Here is a 15,131-nt window from a genome sequence, read left to right as displayed (position 1 = left end):
CCCTGGGGTCATAAAGAGTCATACGACTGAAGCAGCTAAGCACAGGTACCTCCCAAAGAGAACTGTCTTGTGTGAGAGAAACCAGGAGTCACCGCCATATTTCTACACATACACGTAGAGTCATCACATAAACACAACTGAAATAAGTTTTATGAAGAACGTTTTTTAGAAATGAAATGAAAACATGTCAAGTATAGCATTATTCTTTATATTAATTTTGACCGTGAAATGGGTTGACTAGATTTTAAAGAAATTTCTTATCTGTTTTCTCTGGAGAGTTTTCTTGAGCAATTTTGGTGAAAGAAAACTGTAAGAATCTAAGGGGATATTCTTCTTTGAAATTTAGATATTTTTATGTGATTCTTTACCAAATTGTGCTGTCAGAAGACTGTGGGCATTCACTTGAAAGATGTTACTACATAATAAAAAGTAGTCAATTAACTTTTAATATGTAAAACATCTTTCCTCTTTTTTCCCTCCTCCATCATAATCTCTTCTCTCTGCTGTTTTCCTTCTCTCTGCCACATATTTGAGAGATATTTTAATTATTTTCATGTTCATGATATTCTCATCTTGTGGGCTGCATTTGATAAAAAGGTCATCTGATTTGATTTTCTGATATTTCAAAGGATTAACATAAATCATTGTGACTATTAAGTTTAAAATTTCTATTTATTCAGATAATTTCTCATATTTAAAAAGATCATTTTGGATACTAACGAAATGATATGTTGAAAATCCTGTAGTAGTCTCGGGACTGCTTTAAGCCTTGAGTTAACTACATGACTATGATTTGACATGTTGAACAATATTCCAACAGTTTCCTTTTTTCTAATTTTTTAAATTTATTTGTTATGGTCTTGTTACAAGGAGTAGTGATGTTTAATACTGTACATTATCTTCAAATTTCACATTTTAAGTTTGAAATGCATATTTGTTTTCTTATGAAATATAAAATTTTGAATCTGTGATAGAATGATGCAGATATTTATTTTGATATACTCCTATATATATAATTATTATTTTAATGTATGTACTTGCAGCTAAAACTCTACATTTCAGTAGTTATATTGCCTTGCAGCAGCAGTATTATCTGAACCTGCTATTTTTATATCATATATTTTATATGGTCTTAGGTATTTTTATGATCATTATTTATTTTTTTGAATCTTTCTTTCTAGATAAAAATTTCTACTGTTGCCTTAAAGTACTTTTGGGGAAAAATAAAGGAGGTACTTCATGTAGAATTCCTCTGGCAATAGTTTAAGATGTACAGTCACAATAAATTGGTAGGCATATATATTTAAAACTATTCTAACAAAGTTTTAAAAGAAAGCACTGTTGATGAATGCATGCTTTAGATTATAATGTTACTTAGGTTTACCAATGTACCACAATTTAAACTACATCACAATACCACTCACACTAAGAAATATTAAAAAATGGAAGGTTAGGTAAATAGAAATAATTTAAATTTGTATTTTGGGGCTGATACATTTTTATAAAGAAGAGTCTTGATCTACACTTCTCATTTCTTTGATTATAGGAGACCATTAGTTTTTTAGTTTCAGAATTCACTTCACAATCTTTCTTTACCATAGAAGCCAAAGGATTCAATCAAATTCTGTCAATCATGTTGACCCTTTATTCTCAGATATCCTCTTGTGGGAAAGGTATTTGAGAGACTCTAGGACTCTGGGCATTAGTAATAGTGCTCGCCACAGTCCTAGTTTTATAATAATCTCCCAGTCCACATATTCATCCTTTCTGAAATAAGCTGGAGTGTGATTGTTATCAAAACCTGGATGAAAAATGAGAAGCTGGCTGCAGAGAACATTGGAACAACTATTAGGTTAAGGGAGTGAACAGACTGTGCTTGCCCTGGGGAATCCCCCCGCCCCCACCCTCCTGGGAACCTAGGTAGGCTTGTTCTCTAGGAAAGGGAACATTAACTAAATTTCTTAAAAAGTAATGAAAGAGAACAAACTGTAAAAAGGCAGCCAAAAAAGGCAAACATCTGTTACTGAACATGTCTTACTTGACTTCCTTTTAATGTTCTTAGGAATAAATTTATGAACTAGGAAAGGTTCAGCACTAATTAGCTTGTTTTCATCAAACAAAATGCACCAGACATGGATGTTGAATATGAATGAAAACTTCAGTAGTAATAATAAGTAGACACAGAAAGTGCCAGGGGAAGTAGAAAGTGCTGGCATCCAGGGTTATGGCCACAGGCTTTGGATCTTGCTGTGGCTGTTCAGATTGCATTGATTTAGATTTGCTTTTTTAACTGATCAGAAAAGAATCTAAAAAGTCAAGTATATTCATTAAACAGTAGATGGATTAGGTGCAAAATATTCTCCTCAATTATACACTTTTAGCTTAATGAGATGTTAGACTAAATTGCAATGACAAATATGCTTGCAATACCTGTATTTTGAAGGAAACCCAAAAATGAAAAAAATCAACCACGCATTACAACAACAATGTTTTATAATCTTATTTTCTCATTCAAAAATATATTCTGAACATCTTTTCTTATTGATTAACATATATTCTGTAACATTAAATGAATGATAGTGCTATTCCAATGAATGTAACTCTAAGGACATAACTCATTTTTGGTTATTTTGGCAATTGACTACTTTAATGGGATGCAGTGCACTATATTTGTAGTTAAATGTTTGTGCATATTCTTAATTTCCTTAGAATAAATTTCTTTTAGTGAAGTTGTCGTTATGTTGCTTATTTGTTTTTTATTATATATTGATAATTTGTCTTCCAAAGAAGTGTTGGTTTTCAATTTTCACATAGATTTCCACTGCTACTTCTTCCTCAAAAACAAAAGTATGCAAAGAAATAAAAAACAATAATCAACTAAAATTAGATAATTTTCTGCAGGTTTAGTTTAAATCAGAGTTAGATTTTAGGATGTTTTGTGCAGTGGGGAAATATCCTCTAGTCCTTTGCCACTCCGTGGGTCAACAGAATTATTATCATCTGGGAACTGGTCAAAAGTGTAGGCTTTTAGGACCCACTCCAAATCTATTGAATCAAAATCTATTGTATGAATAAGATGAATAGTGATTTATAAGTATATAAATGTTTGAGAAATACTGTTTAGGCAATTCCCCATAACATTTTGCCTTTTAAGTGGGCTTTTGATAAATAGTGACAGTCTATTCAATGTAATTTTTTCCTGACAAATACCTGAAGTACAGATATAAAGACCTACAAGACCTTCTAGAACTAACACCCCCAAAAAGATGTCCTTTTCATCATAGGAGACTGAAATGCAAAAGTAGGACGTCAAGAGATACCTGGAGTAACAGGTAAGTTTGGCCTTGGAAATGAAAATGAAAGCAGGGCAGAGGCAAGGGAACACGTTGGTCATTGCAAACACCCTCTTCCAACAACACAAGAGATGTCCTACACATGGACATCACAAGATGGTCAACACCGAAATCAGCTTGATTATATTCTTTGCAGCCAAAGATGGAGAAGCTCTATACAGTCAGCAAAAACAAGACCAGGAGCTGACTGTGGCTCAGATCATCAGCTCCTTATTGCAAAATTCACGATTACATTGAAGAAATTAGGAAAAACCCCTAGACCATTCAGATATGACCTAAATCAAATCCCTTATGATTATACAGTGGAGGTGATGAATAGATTCAAGGGACTAGATCTGGTAGACAGAGTGCCTGAAGAACTATGGACGGAGGTTTGTAACATTGTACAGGAGGTGGTGATGAAAACCATCCCAAAGAAAAAGATTGCAAGAAGGCAAAGCAGTTGTCTGAAGAAGCCTTACAGCTAGCTGAGGAAAGAAGAGAAGTGAAAGGCAAAGGAGAAAGGGAAGGATATACCCAACTGAAAGTAGGGTTCCAGAGGATAGCAAGGAGAGATAAAAATGTGTTCTTAAGTGAACAATGCAAAGAAATAGAGGAAAACAATAGAATGGGAAAGACTAGAGATCTCTTCAAGAAAATTGGAGATGCTACAGGAACATTCCATGCAAAGATAGGCTTAATAAAGGACAGAAATGGTATGGACCTAACAGAAGTGGAAGACATTAAGAAGAGGTGTCCAGAATACACAGAAGAACTGTACAAAAAAGATCTTCATGACCCAGATAATCATGATGGTGTGATCACTCACCTAGAGCCAGACATCCTGAAGTGTGAAGTCAAGTGGGCCGTAGGAAACATTACTACAAATAAAGTTAGTGGAGGTGATGGAATTCCAGCTGAGCAATTTCAAATCCTAATAAGATGATGCTGTTAAAGTACTGCACTCAATATGCCAAAAACTTTGGAAAACACAGCAGTGGCCACAGGACTGGAAAAGGTCAGTTTTCTTGCCACCTCTTCTTATTAAGTTTATACATAAAAATACCGATGTTTAATACACTATGATTGATCACTATATAATGAAGTAGTGCTTATTCCTTAGTACCAGTATACTGTTTTATTCTTCAATTATATATGTGTGTGTGACACACACACTCTTTTTCAGATTCTTTTCCATTATAGGTTATCACAGAATATTGAACACAATTCCCTGTGCTATATAGTAGGTCTTTGCTGTTTATCTCTTTTATATATATAGTGTGTGTGTGTGTATGTATATATATATACCTCTTCATTGGGAGTGAAAGAAGAGAGTGAAAACGCTGACTTAAAACTCAACAACAGCAGCAAAAAAGTCAACATTCAAAAAACCAAAATCATGGCATCCAGTCCCATCACTTCATGGCAAATAGAAGGGGAAAATGTGGAAGCAGTGACAGATTTTATTTACTTGGGCTCCAAAATCACTGTGGACAGTAACTGCAGTAGTGAAATTAAAAGACACCTGCTCCTTGGGAGAAAAGCTATGACAAACCTAGACAACGTATTGAAAAGCCGAGACATCCCTTTGCAGATAAAGATCTGTCTAGTCATAGCTATGGTTTTTCCAGTAGTCATGTACAAGAATGTAAGCCTTGAACCATAAAGATGACTGAGCTCTGAAGAACTAATGGTTTTGAATTGTGGTTCTGGAGAAGACTCTTGAGAGTCCCTTGGACAGAAAGATCGAACCAGTCAGTTCTAAAGGAAATCAACCCTGAATAGCCATTGGAAGGATTGATGCTGAAGCTGAAGCTCCAATACTGTGGTCATATGATGCAAAGAGCTGACTCCTTGGAAAAGACCCTGATGCTGGGAAAGATTGAGGGCAGGAGGAGAAGGGGATAACAGAGGATGAGTTCATTGGATGGCATCACTGACTCAATGGACATGAGTTTGAGCAAACCCTGGAAGATAATGAAGGGGTGGGATGTCTGGCTTGATGTAGTCCATGGGGTCACAGACAGTGTCGGACATGACTTAGCCAACTGAATAACAACTATTCTCTGCTTAATTTAGAATTGTGGCAGGATAGGAATGCATTCTGCTTAATTTGGAGTCGTGGCAGGATAGGAATGCATTTTCTTGTGAATGTTGATAAGTAAGATTATAACCAATCAAAGATCTGAGAAACTCATTTTCAAATAATGAAATAAAAATAGTGACTATGAAAATTCACCTGGGAAAATATGCCAGGTAATAGACCTCTCAAACCAATAAAGCAATTGTACAATTTCAATAAGCCAATATATCCAAGTGTATCCTTACTCTTGAAGAATTAGATCTTAGTGATTAATAAACACATAAAGTTTGAGAAGCATACTTTTATGTAATTCCCCATAAAAATGCTTCAAACAAGGGTAGTTAGCCAAGTTTTAGTCAGTGGCTGGGGCAGCTTTTAACAGCCCCCCATGCATTTGATTTGTTGTTGTTTAGTCACTAAATTGTGTCCAACTCTTTTGTGACCCCGTCTATTGTATGTAGTTTGCCAGGCTCCTCTGTCCCTGGGATTTCCCAGGCGAGAATGCCGAAGTGGGTTGCCTTCATTTTCTTCTCCATGGGATCTTCTCGGCCCAGGGATTGAAGCCTGGTCTCCCACATTGCAGGCGGGTTCTTTACCAACTGAGCCATGAGGGAAGTCTTATGTACTTATAGGTTCATACACTTAAAACTTCAGAATAAGATAGCTCATTCCTGGCAGCAGCTGTTCCATTGCTTGGCATTCTTGAATTCTGAAATTACCAAGAACATACAGGGGAGATCTGGAACCATGTATGCTCCTAGGGGGTTTTGATAAACTTGGAAAACGCATAGATTTCCAAGATCTTTTTATTCTTTTCTTTCTTGGGGGACTGACATTCACCTTAAACTTAGGGAACTTTTCTATCACACGGTTTTAAAAATTTCTATTGTTTTATGTGTCGATAGTGCAAAGCAGTGTATTATTCATATACATATCTATATGTAGCTCTGTATATGTATATTAAAGAATAAAACTGAAACAAATACTTATAAAATTTAGGGAATGGAACTCTTTGTGTCTTTTCCCTCCATTCATAATTTGAAGAAACTAATCTTAGTTTTATGTTAATTGTTCCCCTGTTTTCTTTATAATTTTAGCACATCTAGATACATCTCCAATTAGTATTTGGCTTAATTTTACTTGTATTTGACTTTATCTATATGAAATTATAATGTATTCTCTTTTTGCCCAACAATGTATTTTTGAGAACTGTCAATCTTCATAAATGTTGACCTCTGCCCCCGTGGTTCATTCATTTTCATGGATGCACAACATCCCATTGAATAATCACATTGAAATTTAATTATCCTCTCCATTGCTGGGAGATATTTGTCTTTTTAAAAGGTTATGTCTGATTGTGAACAATTCTGCTACATTCTTTAACAAATGTTAGGTGCAAGAGTTTCTCTAGGGTAAGAATTCCCAGCATCAATATGAACCTGCACCCTGTTGCATTGAGAATGGGTTATGTAGATGCTAGAATATTGATCCCTTTAGCCTGGAAGGCAGGTGGATAGGGTCTGGGGAGTAGGAACTCAGTAACTGATTATTAACTACCTGGATAATTGATTGCCTCTAGCCACAAGCAGCCTGGAGCAGACTGGCTGTGCTGGTCAGTGGGCATATGTATGTCCAGTGTTACCAGGCAATACAGTGAACAGTCTTCCACTTTCAGCAGCAGTTTATCAGAATTCCCATTGCTTCATATGCTTGGCAACACTTAATGTCAAAATTTTAACCTTTGCCAATTTGGAAGGTATGAAATATTTCTTTGCAATTTTAATTTGCATTTCCCTCATGACAAATCAGGCTGAGAATTTTTTTTCACACATTTCTAGGCCACTATTATTTCTTCCTTGTGAACACCATAGAGTGGTATTTTAAAAATGTATTTAGGTGCATTTACACCCTTTCTATTTTGTGTTCTCATTTGTCTTTCCATTTTATCCTTTTTTTTTTTTTTTTTTGGTAAATTGACATATTTCCCCCTCCTGTTCCTTTGTCCCCAGTACAAGTTTGACATTGTACTAGTTTTCCTTGTACTCATTTGACATTTATGTTCTTGCTTTTACTTTTTTTAAGTGGTTAAATTATGAATTTTAATACATACTTTTAACTTAAAGTATACTTATCCTCTTCCTACCTCATACAGAAATCTTAGATTGCCTTAACTACTAGTGTTTAGTTCTCTCTTATTGTTTTTATTATATTTAACTTCACAAATAATTTAGAAACTGTTATATAGTTTTATACTTCCCTCCCTGTTTAGATTTATGTACATACTTATCAATTTTTTTACCTGCCCTCTCAGGCAGTAAAGAATCTGTCTGCAATGCAGGAGACCCAGGTTCAATTCTTGGGAAGATCCACTGGAAAAGGGAGTGGTTACCCACTCCAGTATTCTTGCCTGGAGATTTCCATGGAGAGAAGAGCCTGGTGGATTACAGTTTGTGGGGTCACAAAGAGTCAGACATGACTGAGCAGCTAACACTTTCATTTTTACATCTAGCATCATGGGCCTATCCGATAGTTTTCCTTCTTGAACTGTGTCCTTTACAAGTACCTTTAGTAACGGCTTCTCTGGTAGCTCAGCTGGTAAAGAATCTGCGTGCAATGCGGGAGACCTGGGTTCGATCCCCAGATTGGGAAGATCCCCTGGAGAAGGAATAGTCTACCCACTCTGGTATTCTGGCCTGGAGAATGCCATGGACAGAGGAGTCGGGCAGGCTACAGTCCATGGGGTCACAAAGAGTCAGACACAACTGAGTGACTTTCACTCACTTTAGGTAAGGGTCAGTTGGCAGAAACCTTCTGTTCATATTATATTTACTTTTATCCTCAATAATACATTCTCCAAACATTGAGGTTATCATTCCATGTTTTCTGACTGCCACTGTTCTATTGAAAAATCAGATGTTTATCCGTTTGTCTTTCTTCTGTGAGTCATGTGTCTCTGCTCTCTACTTCTAAGGACATCTTTTCATTGTTGTTCTGCTGTTTTATTATAAGATGTGTAAGAGTGGTTTTCTATTTATTTTGCTTGGTTTGTGTTTGGCTTCCTAAATATGAAAATCAGTGTCTTTCTGCAGTATAGGAAAAAAATCTCTGTCACTATCTCTTTAAATGGCATTTTTTCTTCCATTTTTTTTCTGTATAAACTCTAATTAAAGCTTTTTATGAAACTCTACTTACATATATGTTGTCTTCCATTCAGTTGTCATTCTTGTTTTCCCTCTTTTTTGTATTTGCCATCTCTTTGCCTCTCACTGCTGGATCCTGGGTCTTTTTTTTTTTCCTTTCTGATTTCTATTTTTAGATTACTTTTTCTATTTTTGTGTATCCATTCTTGTCCTTTGCTATTCGTTTAGCTGTCATTTATTTCAATCATATGTTTCATTTTTACAATGTCTATTTGTTATTTTCCAAATTAGCTTGGTCAACTTTGATAATTTGGGGTCCTTTAATATATCTCTGAACATATAGAAAAGGAAACTCATTCTTATTTTGCATTCTGTTTACCTTACAGTATTGCAGTCCTCAAATTTCTGAATGTGTAGTTTGTTGTTCTTTTCTGACACCTTGATTGCTTAATTTCTTATATTTGATGATTTTCTGACTGGGAGCTCATTTTTCTTGGTATTTTATTATGGAAATTATTTGAAACTTTAATTTAAGCTACACTCTTCTTTATGATTGATATTTGCTTTTACCCAGTACATTTTCAGAGAACTACCAATGACTGAAGGCTGGCTTGCTGCAGTCCATGGGGTGGCAAAGATTCGGACATGACTTGGCGACTGGACAGGACAACCACAACCACCAGTCTGGGACCCCTTTACTCTAAATTTGCTGCCTTTTTTGTGGGGTGGGGGAGAGTTTAGGGAATTTCAGATAGTGTGAAGTGAGGCACCAAATCCTTATGAGTGAGGTGTCGCCCTGAGAAATTCCTAGGAGGGGATTTTGCCCCCTCTTTACCCAGAGCCAAGGCCACGACAGACAAGTAGACTCATGGTATCGCCTTCTCTTTCTGTTTCTCTTTCTTTCTCACCCGATGGAAATTTAAAAATCCTGGTTATATGCAAATGATTACACTTCCAGTCCCTAGCCTTTTACAGGGTGTTTTCAACTCTAACATTTCTTGATGCTCTGGGTTCCAGTGCTTTCAAGTAGAGGGCACAGTTCAGTTCAGTTGCTCAGTCATGTCCAACTTCTGTGACCCCATGGACTGCGGCACCCAGGCTTCCCTGTCCATCACCAACTCCTAGAGCTTGCTTAAACTCATGTCCATTGAGTCAGTTCAGTTCTATTCAGTTCAGTCACTCAGTCATGTCCTACTCTTTGTGACCGCATGGACTGCAACACGAGAGGCCTCCCTATCCATCACCAACTCCCAGAGTTTACTCAAACTCATGTCCATTGAGTTGGTGATGCCATCCAACCATCCCATACTCTGTTGTCCCCTTCTCCTCCTGCCCCCAATCCCTCTCAGCATCAGGGTCTTTTCCAATGAAGCAGTTCTTCGCATCAGGTGGTCAAAGTATTGGAGTTTCAGCTTCAACATCAGTCCTTCCAATGAATATTCAGGACTGATTTCCTTTAGGAGGGACTGGTTAGATCTCCTTGCAGTCCAAGGGACTCTCAAGAGTCTTCTCCAATACCACAGTTCTTAAGCATCAATTCTTCTGTGCTCAGCTTTCTTTAAAGTCCAACTCTCACATCCATACATGACCACTGGAAAAACCATAGCTTTGACTAGATTGACCTTTGTTGGCAAAGTGATATATCTACTTTTTAATACACTGTCTAGGCTTGTCATACATTTTCTTCCAAGGAGCAAGCATCATTTAATTTCATGGCTGCAGTTACCATCTGTAGTGATTTTGGAGACCCAAGAAAATGAAGTCTCTCACTGTTCCCATTGTTTCCCTATTTATTTGCCATGAAGTGATGGGACCGGATATCATGATCTTCGCTTTTTGAATGTTGAGTTTCAAGCCAGCTTTTTCACTCTCCTCTTTCACTTTCATCAAGAGGCTCTCTAGTTCTTTGCTTTCTGCCATAAGGATGGAGTCATCTGCATAATTGAGTTTATTGATATTTCTCCTGGCAATCTTGATTCCAGCTTGTGCTTCATCCAGCCCAACATTTTGCATGATGTACTCTGCATACAGGTTAAATAAGTAGGGTGACAATATACATCCTTGATGTGGTCCTTTCCCAATTTGGAACCAGTCTGTTTTTCCATGTCTGGTTCTAACTGTTGCTTCTTGACCTGCATACAGGTTTCTCAGGAGGCACAGGGCTCATTAAAACCCAGGGTCTAGGTTGTCTAAAATTTCCACACAATCCCTGAGGCAGAGACAGGTCTCAGGACTCATACAACAGTTCAGTTCAGTTCAGTTGCTCAGTCGTGTCCAACTCTTTGTGACCCCATGAACTGCAGCATGCGAGGCCTCCCTGTCCATCACCAACTTCCAGAGTCCACCCAAACCCATGTCCATCGAGTCGGTGATGCCATCCAGCCATCTCATCCTCTGTCGTCCCCTTCTCCTCCTGCCCCCAATCTTTCCCAGCATCAGTCTTTTCAAATGAATCAGCTCTTCACATCAGGTGGCCAAAGTATTGGAGTTTCAGCTCAGCATCAGTCCTTCCAATGAACACCCAGGACTGATCTCCTTTAGGATGGACTGGTCGGATCTCCTTGCAGTCCAAGGGACTCTCAAGAGTCTTCTCTAACATCACAGTTCAAAAGCATCAATTCTTTATCACTCAGCTTTCTTTATAGTCTACCTCACTCCATACATGACCACTGGAAAAGCCATAGCCTTGACTAGACAGACCTTTGTTGACAAAGTAATGTCTCTGCTTTTTAATATGCTGTTTAGGTTGGTCATAACTTTCCTTCCAAGGAACAAGTGTCTTTTAATTTCATGGCTGCAATCACCATCTGCAGTGATTTTGGAGCCCCCCAAAATAAAGTCAGCCACTGTTTCCACTGTTTCCCCATCTATTTGCCATGAAGTGATGGGACTGGATGCCATGATCTTAGTTTTCTGAATTTTGAGCTTTAAGCCAACTTTTTCACTCTCCTCTTTCACTTTCATCAAGAGACTCTTTAGTTCTTCTTCACTTTCTGCCATAAGGGTGGTGTTATCTGCATATCTGAAGTTATTGCTATTTCTCCCGACCATCTAAATTCAACATTTCTTCTTATTTTTGACCAGAGAGCAATTCCATTACTTCCCCTTCATCTCAGCTATGCATTTAAAGTATCTTTGATTTTTGCTTTTAGAATGTATTATAGTATTATTCTCTGATTTGTTGCTATGAACATGCTTCCTTATTTTATCTTTTACAAATAAGTTTCACCCCTCAGAGGGACTTATATTGGGATGTAAACTTCTCTATCAGTCTTTCTTACCCATCTTTGTATTGCTACCATGTTATCCTTAAAGTCCTACATATCAAAGAGTCTTGATTTCCCTTGGAGATTAAAGAAATTTTGTCTAGTGATTGGTAAAGGACCAACCTATGTTTCATTGGGCTGCCTCCTTCAGTCTTTCCTCATCTGAAAGTTGAATGACTCTTTGAGGCCTTGGCTATTACCAAGTGACCAGTATTCCTTGTGGTATTCCCCTGACTTCTCATATGGAAAGTAAAGAAGACACCACACTTGAGAACACCTTCAAAGTGGAGGCTTCTATGGCTCTATGAGAAGATTTGGAGAGACTAGGGGTTACCTGGGCCTATGGCAACTTCCTGGGGGTGTTTCTCTGGCTTGAAAACCTTCCTGTTCTTTCTGTGTGTTCTTAGAAACGCTAAAATACAACAATGTAAAGAAAATGACTTGTGAAAAATTCCAAAATCATGTGTTTTGTGCCTTCTGGTTCTGCATGTGTGCAACTTATTGACAGTTTTCTTTTTTAAAATATTTCTTATCAGAAAGCAATAGCACTATAAGGAATGCAACTCACTGCTATTTCACAGAATGTGCTGGTGACATGACTGACTTCTGCTGGGGAAACATGAATGTTTATATTCAAGCTTGGCAGAAAAAGCTTTTCAGTTTACTTCACATGTTTTAATGTGTAATTTGTAATTTTACATGTATATGCTATTAGTGGTTTTCTGTTCACAGTTACCTATTTTTAAACAAACATTTCATTTACCTTAAATGTGTATTTATATATGCTTCTGGTAGGGTCACAAAGCTGTTTAAACTATGAAAATTTCTTGCTACTTAGAAAATACCCTTTAACTACATTTTAGGGTAAAGTGTTGGAGGCATAATGTGCCAATTATAGATTACCTTTATACTGCAAACATATTGCAGAATTTGATGCTAATAGTAGTAACATAGAAACATGGTTAGCATGAAGTTGCAAAATGAAAGGCTTTTTTCCCGTATTTCATCTCTGGTTAATCAGTGCAACAATTTAATCATTAAACTGTGAGAGAAATTAGCGGCATTGTCAAAAGGAAAACAAATTCCAGATGAGATTTGGAAAGAAATGGGAATTGGTAGATTAGACAGCTGCTTCTGAAAGGAAGTTTGAGATGTAATAATATTATGTGAATTATCCCAAGTTGGTGCCAGTTAAATTGTGGGATTTGAGAAAATATGTAGGAAAGGAGTCTGAAAAAAGTTTTGAAATAAATCTACACAGGTTGTTAAAAACATTGGGAATTTGACATGAGTGTTTAGTAAGTGACTTACATCTTCAACCAAGTATTTAGAATGTGTCGCTTGAAATGCATTGCCATGAAGAGACTAGGACCGTGAGGAGGTCTTGAGAAGCAGATGGCAGCTGTGGCAAGGGGAAACACTTTGAGAGAGAATGGAATAGAAACATCAAGGCAGAATGGACTTGCAATTTTAATATGTAGGGATGGAGAAAACTAAGACTTAGGTAAAAAACCAAGAACCCTTAAATAAAGGACTGCTACTGACTTTGCAAAAAGATGACCCCAAACCCCTCAGGTTCTAATTATGTTAAGTAGGAAGAAAAAGAAAGGACAGATGTCACTGGAAAAAAATCAGAGAACATTTTAGTAAGAAAAATCCTCAAGACTGTTTGTCTGAGGGACTTCCCTGGTGGTCCAGTGGCCAAGACTCCACATTCCCATGCAGGGGGCCCAGATTTGATCCCTGGTCAGGGAACTAGCAACTGGGAATTTGCCTGCCACTAATAAAGATCCTGCATACATAACTAGGACCCAGAACAGACAAATAAATAAATTTAAAAAATCCTGAAGTTGGGGTGGCTGCCTTTTAGTCTGTGTCTTACAACCACCATTTTAAAAAAAGAATGGTTGTCTGGTTGCTTTGCTGAATGACCTTCATATCTGACACCCTGCGTAATGGAGAGTATGTCATATGGCCAGAGAAGGAGGCAGTTAAAAAAATCAAGTTGGCAAGTGTAAATAGTAGTATCTTATAAGGACAGTGTGTTTCAAGCCAAGTACTTTGTTTTGTGCAAAAGTATGGAATATATAGGTTAAAACATAATTTGTATAGCCATGAGTATTTTTCTAGCCATGAATATGTGTCATGGAACATCCTGAGGGTGGTTTTTAAAATATAGGTCCTGTTTCATGTTTTATTATCACCTATATGTGCACATACATTTTTAAAAGTACAATATTACTTTTGAGGATGATTTTTTTGCTTTGAAATAGAAAACGTGATCAGGGAGTTCTAAAAGTAACAAGTAGTCAAGAAATGATACGAAGTGCTTCTCAAGATTATTATTGTATTCTAACGTAACTATAGAAGAAAAGTTAATCTTCAACCTTAAAAAATGAATAGCATGAAATAAAAATTTACACATACAAGTCAGACTGTATGCAGGAGAATACTCACTATAGGATAGAGTGAAGCTTGACTCCAAAGGAGGGGTTTATGATTTGTTTAATATATTTAAAATAATCACTCTGTGTCTTAAAACTGAGTGCAATTGCAATACAAATGCAAATTTCTTCCATATTTCATGTTTATTTTTACTCTTTATATATCCTGAGATTTTATAGAAGAGACTTCTTTGACTCCAGTTGCCAAACAGTGGTGAAATATATATTCTTGAAACTTTAAAAGCAAAACTAAAATAAATATTTTCCTTGTGGTATCAGAAACACATCTATAGCCAAGACTCTTTCTGGTACTGACTTCTTCTAGAGTCTACTAAAATAAATATTTTCCTTGTGGTATCAGAAACACATCTATAGCCAAGACTCTTTCTGGTACTGACTTCTTCTAGAGTCTGAGAGGGAAGACAACACCAGCAATCCAAAATCCATTCATCTTTACTCATTAACAAGATTACCTCAAATTCCTCTCATTCAAGGCCATCATTTCAAAAGCTATTTTGGGGAAAATAGTTGACATAGCAGATTATAAATTGGGTATGCAGTACCTCTAGGTATCAGTTTAAGCTTTGGATTATACCTAATGGCCAGAAAGGGAATGAATGGCCCAGTTACTTTGAGGTCTTGAAAAATCATCTGTCTGAGTTGTTCTTTCAACTGTTGACTGGTATTGAAGGATTGTATAAAAGATCTGTACTAAACACTCTAGTGTCATTATTGAAGAGATGCTCTTGAAGCTGACCACGCCATTATCCCAGGCTTCCTTTAAAGTACTCATGGAAGATATTTTAGAAGAAAAGTTAATTAGAAAAACTAATCTTCAAAGTTAGTCTAATGGAAAAGTTTATCTA

General features: G+C 36.8%; 1 protein-coding gene across 1 annotated transcript in view; it reads left to right on the top strand.

Moving 5' to 3' along the window:
• IQCM (IQ motif containing M) overlaps nt 1-15,131 on the top strand; it is a 307,184-nt gene that overhangs the window by 116,246 nt on the left and 175,807 nt on the right. The window lies entirely within an intron of this gene.

Source organism: Cervus elaphus, chromosome 5, assembly GCF_910594005.1.
Source record: "Cervus elaphus chromosome 5, mCerEla1.1, whole genome shotgun sequence".
Taxonomy (NCBI): domain Eukaryota; kingdom Metazoa; phylum Chordata; class Mammalia; order Artiodactyla; family Cervidae; genus Cervus; species Cervus elaphus.
The sequence above is the reverse complement of the archived record's forward strand: the minus strand, read 5'-3'. Positions and strand labels throughout refer to the sequence as shown.